Consider the following 8,449-nt stretch of genomic DNA (forward strand, 5'->3'; position numbering starts at 1 on the left):
CCATCAATTCTTCCTTTTAATACATAACTAATTTTTTATTTTATTTCAATTACCGTTAATTTAGAATTGTTTAAATTTGTGTAAAAATGTTTTAAAATAACTACCATGAACAAAATGAATACCTTTTTCAGATAATTTAAGGAATACTTATTTGGTGACGTAGTCCTCGCATGCTATCACGTTCATTGAATTTACCCGACATAGCAAATCAAGATGTCCAAATCAGAGGCTGAACTGGATCAGTGTTCCACTATCATTCAATAAATTTCTAGATTTATTGGACGATTCCCATTTCCAGCTCAATAGAAACGTATTCCCATTGGTTGAATCTGTAATTGATTGATCACTGATGGGTTTCGAGTGGACAGGTAAGGAAATGACGTCAGCTTAGATGTCTCTATAAAAGATAATCAAATATAAAAGTAAGTGCAATAAACTCTTTTTTATCAAATAGAACTATATGCTAGCAAATATCACTGATGTTACTGATAAAATGTTTGATAAAATAGAATTGTCAATAGTTGAAATAAAACAAGGGCTAACGCTTAATGAATCATAAAAATTCCATTTAGGCTTGTAGCAGAATGTTCTACCATCGACAGAGACCTTCCCTGTGTTTCAGTAGGCTGAATTTTATCTCTCTCAGCTTAATGGCTCAGGAGTCTATAAAGGACAAACATGCAAACAAACATTAATTCTTATATGTGTAGATATTGTTTCAAAAATGCAATTTCACCAAAATTTCTTTTTAATAGGTACAGATAGTCTTTTATGGTGATTTCGATAAACAGGATAGAGAAAGACATCACAAACATATATTGGAGATACAGTGGGATTCGAACTCGCTTTCTCAATGCTACTATAGATGCCTAATGTCTTTCTCTAATTTGAGTTATTTGTTTCTCAACTTGACTAGCACTTATATGTAGTACTTTGTGATTAGCACGAGAGCCTGCATATGTATGTATAATAATAAATATATAAATACTTGAAATTGCAATGATTATATTTTTAATCATTCATTTTACTGGAGCCTCCCTGGCCAAGTAGTCTCGCCTTTCCATCAAATGCTATGTGAAATAAAGGTAACTGGTTCAAACCCCACTGTACTACTTGATATGCAACAATAATTAAATAAATTTGATTGAGATACATATACAGGCTCATGTGCTTAGCTCAAATGATGATTTGTCTCTTGTCAAATTGAAGAATATATTGCAAAAAGATGAGGAAGAGAGCAGAATGATATTGAACCCACTACCTCTAATCCCAGACCGTTTGGAGTAAGGATAGTACTCCTAGGTATCGGAAGTTTCAATATCGTACGGTAGCTATACTTCCAATAAATGCTAAGGGCCCTTCCTGCGGTATCGCTGTTTTTCCAACTGCTCTGAAGCGTTGATGTAGTGGGATCGAATCCCTCTATAACACTGGATGTATATTTAGCTGTTTTTCTCAAATTTGTGCGATCTGTTTTTCAAATTGAAAAGAGATTTAAAGAGTTTTTTCTTCTTGTGAACGTAAGGAATATCCTTGTATTTAAAAGGAAACTTACGTAGGCATGTGAATAACTAAATAAATCCCACTAACCTCCTAAAAGATTCATACAATAGACACCATGAATTGATTTATCCGAGTATAGTATTTTCAAAACTCTTGAAAGCATCAAATCTCATTTCTCTCTTATCAAAAAATATATATATTGGAAAAACAAATAGTAACCGTCACCTAACTCCTAACAGCCGTTTGAATAAACCGCCATTTTAAATATACCACAGAAGTATAAGTAGTATATTATTATTCTATTTGGTCAAAGACATAGATATCAAATGGTTTAAAATACCAAATAAATGATAAAATGAAGGTTTTGGTTATTTTATCATGATACCATAGAACATGGCATGAAAACCATTTATTTGGTTAAATGTACTCTTCAGTTTTGTGTTTTTATTAAATATGTACTTATAATAACTATAAATTTGAAAATAAAAAAATAGTTTCCGATAAACAGTTGCCTTAATAAACGGAAAATTTACCATATTATTGGTTCAAAACCGCATATTTTGATTTTTTACCAGATTTATGTATTTTTTCCCATTAAGAAATGTCATTACTATACCATACTACGGTAATTTTATCAGAATTGTTTTCGCCTTTCAATAAAGCATTCTTACAATAGCTCATTTCTTAGTCAGGGGAAGCTCTTGAGGTTTAGGTTCCACAATTTTGAGACCACCGGCATCATTGTGGCAATGTGGTCAGGGCTGCGTACACACCGCAATTACTTCAAAGTCAAGCTGACACTTATTAATCTGAATCAGTGGACTTCAGGCTACCACTGTTGGGGATCGAACCCTAGTCCTTCACACGATGAGAAAAAAATTCTTTTAAAATCACCATACTGTATGGTAATGATATTCCTGGTAAAAAAAAATAATTCTGGGTAATAAAACCAACATATACGGTGCTTAACCTACTCATTTGGTATTTTTTTCATATGATTATGGTTTACTGGAAACTCGGGCTTTCGAAATTAAGTTTTTAATTAAGTTTTTATTACTACACATTTAGCAAAAATTACGAAACTGAAAAGTAAATTTAATCACGTAAATGGCTATTATACTTTGTTCTAAGATATGATAAAATAACCAAATTTTACCTCTTTTAACAAAGTTTATCACACATTAGGAAAATGCATTTCATTGTTAATTATACCAAAATCATTACTTAAGCGCTTCCATAAAAATTATCGAGCATTTTGGCATTCCCATAGAGCCTCAAAACATGTTAAATTTTACCATATTCTGGAAGTTTTGACCATACTTTTTTTTCTCAGTTCAATGACAGTTCAGTGAACTGTCAGTTAACTACAATAATAGTTATTTTATATATAGTTATTAATAGTTATATTGTAATAATAGTTCAGTGAACTGTAATAATACATTACTGTACTGTAATAAACATTTTTATTTCTTGTTATTTACCTCACAATTCGACTAGTAGGTAAATGAACTTTTTTTAATGAAATATTTCCTGATGTTCACTGAGAACTAATAACTTTTTCTTCGTGACAGCAAGACGTTACTCACTTTGTTTTTGTACGTTTAAAGACATTATTTATTGTGCTGGTTTGTAGTCTTATGTTATTATGCATTCTATAGTTATGTTGAAGACATTGTTGATTGTTGTTTTTTAATATTAATGCTATTAAAAGGCCTTGCTTATTAATGATTTTAGTTCATTATGTTTTGTTATTAATTGAATATTTTGTTAAATACATTTCAGCACAAGAAAACTCAAATCTGAGATTAGAATTCCATCTAAGTACGCCGATGGCAGATCAGCGAATATCCCGATTTTGGCCACTTCCTCCGCTCTCTGTAAGTCGAAGTTTAAGAGTATGCTTAATTGGTGCAATATACGCAAGAGAGCTATGGTGGTTCAGGGGATAGAGCAGTCGTCTTCCAAAGAGGTGAACCAGGTTCAAATCCCAGTGATGGCTGGTGAATCGAATTCCGCACCAGGCTTGCACTGATTACGGTGATGAAAATATCCTCAGTGGCAGACTTATCACGGTAACAATCCCTTTGCCTTATCCAAAATTCGCAAGGCTATGGAATTGAACACTAGAAGTCGGAAACTCACAATTTGGGTCGGTTGTTCAACAACGGTTACGAAATGAAACAAACGATAGACCACATTGTCACGAAATTTGATAAATGCCTCTGCTATTAATATCTGCTATAATGGTCTTGAAAATTTGTTTACAGGGAATAAAACAACTTTAAAAGGAATTTTATTAAAAGTCTTAGCAATTTTTGGGGCTGATGTTCGAATAGCAGGATAAAACAGTTTAAATCGTTAAAGTTCGAAATAGAGAGTTCAGTGGATTGCGAGACTAATTTTCTCTAGATGAAATATATATTAGAAGAAAAAATGCGGACAATCGTGATTGCTTAAAATAAGGTAACTATTTGAGCAAATTTTATAAGCACGGTAAAAAAGTTCAGCCATTTTTTGGTTAGGGGGATGGGAGGAAAAGTTAAGGGGGAGGGAAACCGCAAACGGATTCCCATAAATAGCAGTAAGAAATTAATCGCAATTACGAGTAATAAGAACGTCAACGAAAGGTAAACACTTATCATTCTCCTATTCAAACGTGGATAGTATACAAGGATCTATGGAATTCTTAACATTGAAAATATGATAAATGTCAGCATTTTCCATCAATGTGAAACAATAGTCGATGCATCGTCTGTAACAAAGGAAATGTAACAAATCAAAGAGGCATATACAGGTCACTTAAAAAGGAGTTGAGAAGATTCCCCATAGCTAAGCCATCAATCATTCGAAAAATTTACCATAAAATGCGAAGGTAGATTGCTCTAAACAAATGCGAGCATGATATTCTAGATCGCCAATTTCAACTTTTCCAAAATGGAACTCGTGTAATCTCATTTTAATGCAATTAAGAGCACAATTAACGGGAACGTTAGTGAATAAAGATATCACATCAAAAGAGATCATTTTATTTTCATTGTGTTTGAACGTATGAAGCTCATTAACAAAATCATACGAGTTTTTGACAGTAAGTGAATAGATACTAGAAAGTGTGGATAAGAGTCAAACAAGATGCTTATCTTGTTAATAAGAAGTGGTGCCAATATTAGATACAATTGGATTAAAAGAAATACCAGCTTTATGAACTTTAGGTAAAGCGTAAAACCTTACATAGTGCAATTTAGAAGGAATAAGAGAATATTTCAAATGATTAAGAATAAATACATTTGGCGAAATATGAATTGATTTGATTGATTGAATTGATTGATTGATCGAAATTGATTTTATTCAACTCATTTACACTTGGATTTCTATATAATACTTTATATAGATCCTCATCAACTAATTTTTGAGATTCTTCTAGATATTTAATTTTGTCTAGAACGACAATTTGAACCCCATTTCGTGCTATAGGTAATATTTTGGGTATGTCCGGAATGCTGTAAGTTTCATAGTTTTCGTATGAATTTGGGTTTTGTCATGTGTGCTTTGAAAACGTAGTTCTATCTCCAAATGTTAAACTTTAAACTATTTTTTTCAGATTTTCCCAATATATAAGTTAATATTAAGAACCCACTAGAGTTGCACTTTAAGTTTTTTTTATTTATTAATTATTGAATTGTCATATTATACCATGTAATGTACAACCGCGACGATTTCATGGGGGCGACTAGCAATTTCAATCACTCTTTTCATTAGTTTAAATACATTATTTTTATTTCTTAAAACAGATAAATTAGAAATGAGATATTTTTAGGAAGATTCGTGATTTCACTGCTTGTTTTACTTAATACATAATTTTAAGCTCTCACAGTATTTTTTAAAAAAGAAAATAATAGACCATTTCTGTTTAACTTTTATTTGGCCCTTTCGAATTTTTTAAAACATTTACAAATAAAGCAAGAAAATTTTCTGTTAAAAAAAGAACTTTCATTGATTAATATGCTATTTTTAGAAGAATTAAGAAATTTTTATCAAAACCATTCGATAAAATGAACTTTAAACCTTCTCGAAAAACCCTTTGCGTGAAATGTTGCAATAGAAAAATGCTGTGAACCAAAAGTGCCCTGCAGACAAATAGGAAAAAAAATGAATGTTTACAAAAGTCGAGGTACTTCGTAAAGTGAATGACCGGCGTCATTCTTCTTATAGTAGCCGGTAATAAAGTCACTTTCATGATGACATGTGAAGAAACTCTTGACCGGCGGTTTAGCCATTGTATCAATTTTTTTTCACATTGTAATTTTTCTAACTGCCACTTAAAGTTATAAAGCATGAAAAAATAAACATTCGACAAGCGACAGACGTTACAGCTGTTCACATATTGTAATAAAAATGTTAATAATAATTCTCAAAATGTAAATAACTCACAAAATATTGATGCAAAAATAGACCTTATGATCACACCGTATTTTATTATTCTACAATGTAAGCAGATTTGAAAGCAAAATTTTAATTAATTATTTTTGTTTTCTGTTGCATGAGATGTATAGATTGCATCTATTAGCTTATTTTTATTTAAAGCAAATGAATTGGTTTAATTCAAAACGAGCACTCTCAGGTCAAGTTTGACTCATAATCTTTCTTTTGCCTTTTGAATTGCATGCAGTATTTCAAATAATTTCTGCAAAACCATTTCTTATTTTTTTGGTGGAAATAAAATAAACAATAAACATGAAACCTGAACAATTGTAATAATAATCAATAACAATGGAGACTTTCTTGTTATTTACCTCACAANAGAAATTTCATTACGGATCTTGGATATTTTTACGTTGTTTATTTCAAATCTGCAATCGACTTCTCTTTCGAAGCTACAGTTTATTTTAAATTATATTTTTAGACTACTTTTTTATTGAAATGCACAAGTTTAGAAACGTTATGTGTATAAGGGGGTCACTTAAATATTGCGTCAAGCTTCTAGGGGAATTAGGGCACATCGTCAAGATTAAAATTGTATAAGAAATATTGGGAGACCTCTATTATGATCTGTTTCTTCGAGTGCTTCTGAAAAGGCCACAATAAGAAAGCGCCCCTAGCTGCGAACGATGACATTTCTGGGCATGTTTTTTTTATTCAGCTTAAATCCTGATGATGTGCGCTAGAAACACATCTAGAAATTTGCAGAAGCATTTACGCTACTCCCTGTTCATGTATACCGTTTTTCAACTAGTACATTTTGATAAGAAAAATCGATAAATAATGACATTTTAAAATAAATCTGTAGCTTTAGGAGTGAAATTAATTTCAGATTTGAAGTCCCCACACCCGAATTAGGCAAGATCAAGTATTTGTATGAATGCAACAAAAAATTTGTTTAAGCGGAAAGCGATAAAAAATAAAACATAATCATTATGTGACTATAATAAACCAGAAAAACGAAAGAAAGATAGTTCTAAATTAGTTATGAAAAGCGTTTTCAAAAACATCTTATGTTAAATGATAATGGGAAAAACATTCGGTAATGTCTTAAACTCTTAATGAGTAAAACGTTACGGAAATATAAGCAAAAGTTTAGCAAATTATCAATTCCAATTTTTCTAACCAATTCCAATATTTTAAAGTTCCAATTCCGTAATGAAATCCGCTCCAATGAAATTTCATATCAAATAAATCTTAATCTTAAATCTTAAATCTTGGTATTTAGGGAGCATTCTTTTCATATGACCGAAACTTTTCTTTATCTTTGGTTCTTTATCTTTGACCTTTTCTTTGGTTAGTTATACTAAACATATTTGAAACGATTTCTTTCTCAAAAACTTATAATAGAAGAATAAATGAACAACTACTAAGTTTGGAATTTTAAAATCAAATACTATACTTTTTTGTTTCATTTTATAGTTTCTTGCATTATCTGCTTATAATGAAACGTTGGCCCTTTTAGTTAAAAACTTACTTTTTATTTCTCGTATGAGTTCAAAAAAATAAATACACTAACCTCAAAGATTATACATTTTTATTGTGTTAGCTCTAAAATAAAATATGAAATACATTGTTTTTGTTCGCAATGGGAAATGAACATCACGATTTGAAATAAAAACTGTTTTGAGAATAAAAGTGATTGTAAAAAGAGTGGAATTCCTTTCCTGAAAAATCACGAAGGATATTTATTTGATTTTAAATCTTCTTTATCATTGTCACGTGTCTCTTTTTTATAGTTTTTGGAGCTTATGATCATGAAACAAGAGCAACCAGGAGACCCTACTACTAAAAAGTGCTCCTGTTACAGAAGAAAGTCGTAAATTTTGAAACAAAATGTCATAAAAATTTAAAATCCCAAGCTTCCTTTTAATGGTGCATTGAACAGAAATCTATAATATATATATAATAACGTAATGAAAACAAAAAGGAATTTATATATTACATTTTGAGTTTCATTTTTCATTTTTTATTTTATTTTACATTTTTTGCTTTATAAGCTCTTTTGCTCTTTTTTCGTTTCATTTTTTGGTACTCATCAAAAATTGTATTGATATATATATATATATATATATATATATATACACAATATATACAAAAAATTTTTTTTTCAAAATCCTATAACAGTTACAGCAAGTATTTTATTTAGATTAATTTTCTTTTTCCTAGAGCAAAAAGCAAACAAAAAAATTGAGCTGTTACTTACCAAAACTCTTTACTTTTTCCACCAAAGTTTAATTAAAGGAAGCTTTTCTCTCTTTTTTTTGGCGGATATACATTAACGGAAGAGTCAAAGTAAGCTTTAACCTTTTCCTTGCGATTCGTAAATTACATTCTTCTCAAAAATCATTTGCAGATTTATATTGTTTCCGAAAAACTAAATAAAATTTTCTATCTTTTTTCTTTTTCCTTTTTTTTTGAAATTCAAAAAAAAAAAAAAAAACCATTTTGTTTTCGTTTGCATAAGAAA

The sequence above is a fragment of the Parasteatoda tepidariorum genome, chromosome 7 (genome assembly GCF_043381705.1).
Source record: "Parasteatoda tepidariorum isolate YZ-2023 chromosome 7, CAS_Ptep_4.0, whole genome shotgun sequence".
Taxonomy (NCBI): domain Eukaryota; kingdom Metazoa; phylum Arthropoda; class Arachnida; order Araneae; family Theridiidae; genus Parasteatoda; species Parasteatoda tepidariorum.